This window comes from Alexandromys fortis, unplaced genomic scaffold (assembly GCF_014885135.2).
Source record: "Alexandromys fortis isolate MF-2015 unplaced genomic scaffold, M_Fortis_MF-2015_v1.1 scaffold_40, whole genome shotgun sequence".
NCBI classification, from domain to species: domain Eukaryota; kingdom Metazoa; phylum Chordata; class Mammalia; order Rodentia; family Cricetidae; genus Alexandromys; species Alexandromys fortis.
In genome coordinates, this window is record NW_026067966.1 from 1,456,264 (window position 1) to 1,462,427 (window position 6,164).

A 6,164-nucleotide genomic window follows, 5' to 3' on the forward strand; every position below is an offset into this window, starting at 1 on the left:
AGAGCAGCTTTCTTATGTCACGGTCAGAAGTGGGTCCCTAGTGAGGGAGCTCTTGTCTGGGGTAAAAACACTACCTCATTATTTCATTTCTTTTATGGTTTAAAGTCTTTCAGAATTTTGAAAGTGTAAGAAACAGAAAAATATGATTTAAAAGACTGGCTAAAAGGATAGGCTTGTAATCTAGGCGTCTACTGCCATATCTATGGCTCGGCATTCCTACAAATGAAAAACAATAATAGAGGCATGAGGGAGTGGTGTGGTACAGAGGGGAGGTTGGGATTATGAGGTTATAGGCTATGGAGCATCCCTGGCAATACTGCAAATACCTAGTAATTACTAGCATCCTAGAGACCACTAGCATCCTAGTGATTGTAGATGATACCCATCCTTGTGTGTGCAGAGTGGTTTCAATGCCTGTCCATGCTAGGCTGATCATAGAGGAGCCAAAATATATCATTGACCTTTCTAATTGATCCTCTACTCTGTTACACAGTTTATTTCTAAATCTTTGCTGTCTTTATTTTCTGATCCTACCAATGGACTTTTATCTTAACTAGCTGCTTCCACAGCCTCCCCCAAGTGGGTAGTCAACCAACAATGGTGGGAAATATATGTAAAGGCACAGAGCTATGCAAAACAGGTGTGATTGTTATGTCCTGTAAAATGCAGGGCAAAGGAAAGCTTCACTGGTTTCCAGCTAAACATCTACAGAAACAGACAAGGGTTGGCGAGTGTGAAAACTCCTCTCCTGAAGCAGTGGACAGGGATCCTTCTGACTACAGGGCCACAAGTACCATGGCCAGCCTTTCAGATTACTGACACAGCCTTGTGACACCTTTTCTGTCTTCTAGGTCCAAGCATCACTGTCTCTCAAGACTCCAGCTACCGTTCCCCAGACTATCACTTTACACTGGCTATCTTTCAACCCATTATCCACATAGAATTAACCAGAGAAATAGTTGAACTACTACTATTTCTATATATAGACTCCTCCAATGCCTTCCCAAAGGGTTTGTAAGAAAACTAGTCAGTGACTAAAAAGTAAGACATGGTCTAGCCCCGGCCTTCCTCCTCTTTGTCCACCCTCCCTGATGACCACCACACAGCAACCACTTGGCCTCATTCTGTTCTTAAACTCACCAAACAACTCAGCCTTTAGTGTCAGATTCATACTAGCCTGGGACCAGATAAAGATATAAGAAAAATGCACTATTCAAAATAAATAAATAAATAAATAACAGACCTAGCCCTGGCCTACCCAGAGAAGGGCAGCATGAACTTAAGATTATCATCTAATAAAGACATCACTGATTAAAGTTAGAAATCAACTTTAGGGGAGGCAGAGGAAGTAGCTAGATGAAAGTCCATCTGTAGGATCAAAAAAATAAGACAGCAAAGATTTAGAAATAAACCATATAACAGAGTAGAGAATCAAATAGAAAGGCAATGAAGTTGTCTCTAGAATCATGTAAGGGGCCAAAGAGATGGCTTAATCAGAAAGGTGTTTTTCCCCCACAAGCATGAAAACCTTCATTCAGATTTCCAATATGTACATAAATCCAGGCTTGGTAGTGTGTACCCAGAAATACTAAGGCTGGGAAAGTAGAGACAGAAGGAGCCCTAGAAGTCTCTGGCCAGGAACTCTAGACAAACTGGTAAGCTCCAGATTCTGTGAGAGATGTCTCAAAAATCAGGGTGGAAGTAATTGAAGAAGATACTCAACATTGAACTCTGGCTTCCACACACACGTGCACATGAACATACAACCCTACAAACATGTACACGTGGGTACATCACAAACACACACACACACACACACACAATCCAGTCAAGCATAGAAGGAAGCAAATTAGCTTCAACCTTAGTCAGGTTTGCAAATAATATCAGAGCACTGAAGTGATGGTGTTTCTTAAAGCAAGGCCTGTGAGTTGTGAAATCATGGCATTGGAAGACTGTGAGCTTAGAATCACATGTTGATGCAAAGGACCAAAAGGAAGGCATGACCTGTGTGGCTGCCCAGGTTTTGTGAATCTGCAAGCTCCAGTTTATGTGGGTCAAAAGCTGAAAACAGCTTAGAATAAATAATTATAATAAAGCTTTTCCTTTACTTGTAGGAGTTTTAACCCCAGAAAGATGTAGAAGTGTATTATGATTTGAACATCAAATGTCCTCATCAGCCCGTCTGTTTGAACACTTGGTCTCTTGACAATAGTTCTGCTTGCTGTAGAAAGTAACCACCAGAATAAGACCTTGGAGTATTTTTATCCAAGTTCCACTTCCTGTCTGCTTTCTGTGTTGTCTTCCACCAAGATGTAAAGGGGTGAAAAGACCCATCTAAAAGCTTCTACCACTGTAGAGGTGGAAAGGCCACCTATAGCCATGCCTTCCCTCCACGACAAACAGTACCCCTCAAACTGAGAACCAAATAAACCCCGCCTCCCTTAAGCTGCTTTTGGTCAGGTATTTGCCGTAGCCATGAGAAAAGTAACTAAACAAACCAAACACAGAAAAAAACAGCACTCGTTCTCTTCAATCTATGGTGTTCTGTTCAATCCCTTTGGGATTGGGTTAGGATAATCTGGCATATGGGAATGCCGAGATTACATACATCACAACTGAAGAGGTGTGGATGGTGTCTGAGAGAACCTATCAGACATGATTCCAATCACAATGTTAAATTGGGTAATTTTTTTTTAGCTAATGAATTTTAAATTGAAATATGAGGTTGTTAGATCACTTTGAGATGTTAAACAGATCTCAGAAATCACTATTAAAAATTTAATTCTCCCTGGCGAATAAACACAAAGGAAATTGAAATATGAGGTTGTTAGATCACTTTGAGATGTTAAACAGATCTCAGAAATCACTATTAAAATTTAATTCTCCCTGGCGAATAAACACAAAGGAATAACTCCTTTCTTTTTTTAATTTTTTTTAAATCTGTGTGTGTGTCTGTCTGTCTGTCTATCTGTTCACACATATGCAGCAGTAAATGGGAGGACCAGAAGATAATTTGTGGGAGTCAGTCCTCTCCTTTCCAACATGTGGGTCCTGAGGATGGAACCCAGGTGATCAGGCTTGACAGCAAGTGCCCTTACCCACTAATCCATTTTGTTGTCCCACAATAGACAATTTCTGATTGTCTACTCTGGCACACAAACCATTCTAGAACATCTGAGATGCCAACCCAGGTGACTCTACATGGCTATTCACTTGGCCTCTGCATTCTTTTGGGGCTAACCTGCCCAGAAATCACTAGGCAGGACCCAGTGCTCTGGTCCTCCTTGACTCTTGAACAAGATGCATGTCCCTACTGGTCACCGTATCCATGTATTTATTTCTTCCTCACCTTTAAAAGCCTAAGAGCGGACCTTATCCCCTGAATCCATGCTCCAGCTCTTTAAACTTGCCCTTACCTGATATGACTCTCATTTGTTCACTTCTAAGTCCATCTATCTAAAGGACACAAGTTGGTTTGCCTTTTACACGCATTCCCAACTCGGTGAGAATCAGGACTTTGTCTTATTAATCTCTAGACCCTCATAACTTAAAACATTTCGCAGCACAAATAATTGCTCAAAGAATGAACCATTCCACTTAAGGTATTTTCCTAAACTCATCGCATCTTCTAACTAAGATGTCTTCCTATCCTAAAGCAAGGACACCCAGAAACCAGATGGATGAAGCATGTTTTCCACTCTTTCTCCTAATGGGCATGGAAATAAACACAAAGATGGGGGGGGGTGTTTGCATATTTGTTTTTGCTTTTTTTAAAAAAATGGTTATCTCACAAAATACACTGCAGGAATTTGAATGAGAATGTCCCCTGTAGGCTCATGCATTTGCATGATTGGTCCCCAGGTAAACTGTTAGAGGATTAGGAGGTATGGGCTTGTTGAAGGAGATGTGCTCTTGTTGGAGGAGTTGAGTCGTGTCCTTGTTGGAAGAGGTGGTATGTCCCTGGGGATGGGTTCATACCAGGCCCTGGGTCACTTCTTTGCCTGCTGCCTGTGGATCAGAATGTAAAGCTCTCAGCTACTGTACTGCTTCGGCACCATGTCTGCCTGCTCCCGATCATGATGGTAATGAACTAAACTCTGAAACTGTGAGCAAGCCCCCAGTTAAACGCTTTTTATTTAAAAATGAGAGTTACTTGGGTCATTGCGTCTCTTCACAGCAATAGAACAATGACTAAGACAAGCACCTACCAAAAATCACCTTGCTCTTTACAAATTGCAACCCCAATCTGGGAAATTGTAATGACAAATTACCCTGCTCAGAGGCCCCTCCCCATTCAGTCAGTCTGGAATGAGCAGAAATTTAAGCTAGCTCACTTCTGAACTTCAGTCTTGCTTCTCCAACTAAGACTTCATCCAATGGCTCCCTGCAACATGGCAAATTAACATGGCTGAAACAGAACTCATCACCTTTTTTTTTTTTGGCTCAAGAGTTCAGGTTAGATTCCTCAAGTGAGTGGTTCTCAACCAGGCTGACTCTCCCCAGGGTCAACTGGAATGTCTGGTGACGATGTTCAAAGACCAGTCCCTACGATGCCACTGACATCTAGTGGATACAGAGTATGGCCAGACATTCTGTAAATTCGGCAGTCTCCACCACAAAGAACTACCTGGTCCAAAATGACGTCAATGCCGAGGCTTGAAAGCCTAGTCAGAGGATGCTATCCTTCCTGACTGAAAGTCACTCTTTCCATCCCAGCCCCTCCTCCTTCCATTGCACAGAACCGGTCCTTTCTGAACCAGAGAGAGGATGTTCAAAGCACTTTGAATAATCGGAATTCTAAGCGTACCTTCAGAGACCATTTGAAAATACATGTTTGACTCTAAAAACTGCAAGTTACTAAAGAATTTAGCATTGGGATGTTCAGAATAAAGTAATTGGTTCAAAATGGGCAGCTTGAAAAGACTGCCTGGGAATCACAGGGTTGCTTTTTTCTTTCCTTGCCCTTTTTTTTTTTTTTTAAAAAAAAAAAAAAAAAAAAAAAAAAACAGGGTTTCTCTGTGTAATAGTCCTGGCTCCTTCGCTGTCCTGGAACTCACAGATATCCACCTGCCTCTGCCTCCTGAGTACTGGGATTAAAGGTGTGCACCACCACCACTGTTCAGCCTATCTGCTCTTCAGAAAACATTCTTGTTTAACAAAGACTAAGGAAAATAACGTGACACGGGGACACACATGGATGGCTTCAGAAATGCGTGGAACACCCAGGGACACTCTAGCCTGAGCATTGGTGCTTTTATAGGGGTGTGAGCATAAGTAATGTTAGGTGAGCCATCGAGCATTTGACAGGAAATGTGCCCTGGCAGAGAGCCTGTTCACAGCAGAAATACCAGGTGCATTTAAGGAAAGCATCAGACTACAAATCATTCACCGGGTGTCTTAGTTGGAGTTTCTATTGCTGTGAAGAGACACCATGACCACAGCAACTCTTATAAAGGACACCATTTAATGGGGTGGCTAGCCTAAAGTTCAGCGATTCTGTTCCTTGTCATCATGGTGGGACACGGCAGTATGCAGGCAGACATGGTGCTAGAGAAGGAGCTGAGAGTCCTACAACTTGCAGGAAGTAGTCTGTGTGTTACACTGAGCAAATTTCGAGCAAAAGAGACCTCAAAGCTCACCCCCACAGTGACATACTTCTTCCAACAAGGCCACACCTACTCCACCAACGCCATACCTCCTAGTAGTGCTACTCCCTTTGGGGGTCCATTTTCTTTCAAATTACCACCAGGTGTTAACAGACTACATGGTATTTAATATATCTTTGGAAAACTTGATTTTATAGTATTTTATATTTTGGTATAAAATGCATCTTAAAATTTAGTGGCATGTGGAAAAAGAATGACTTTTCCCATTCAGTGTTAGGAGGACTGAGACAAAACTAGAGCTAAACAGTATCTTTTGACTTCTGACAATATAACAAAATCTACCTTCCCTACCCACCTGTCATCTTAACTGCACTACCTGACCCTTCAAATAGAAATCTATCAGAGGTCAAGGATGAATCACATGCATGTAAGAAGAGTTCCCTAAATGAGCCAGACTATTTCAAAAGCAATTTATCAGCTATATCTGATTTTAAAAAAAAATCTGATATATCGGATATAAAACATTTCCCATCCTTCCCAGCACAATTGTTTGTATGT

General features: G+C 41.7%; 1 protein-coding gene across 1 annotated transcript in view; it reads right to left on the reverse strand.

Moving 5' to 3' along the window:
* Dner (delta/notch like EGF repeat containing) overlaps window positions 1–6,164 on the reverse strand; it is a 296,201-nt gene that overhangs the window by 84,089 nt on the left and 205,948 nt on the right. The gene's annotated exons all lie outside the window — the stretch shown is intronic.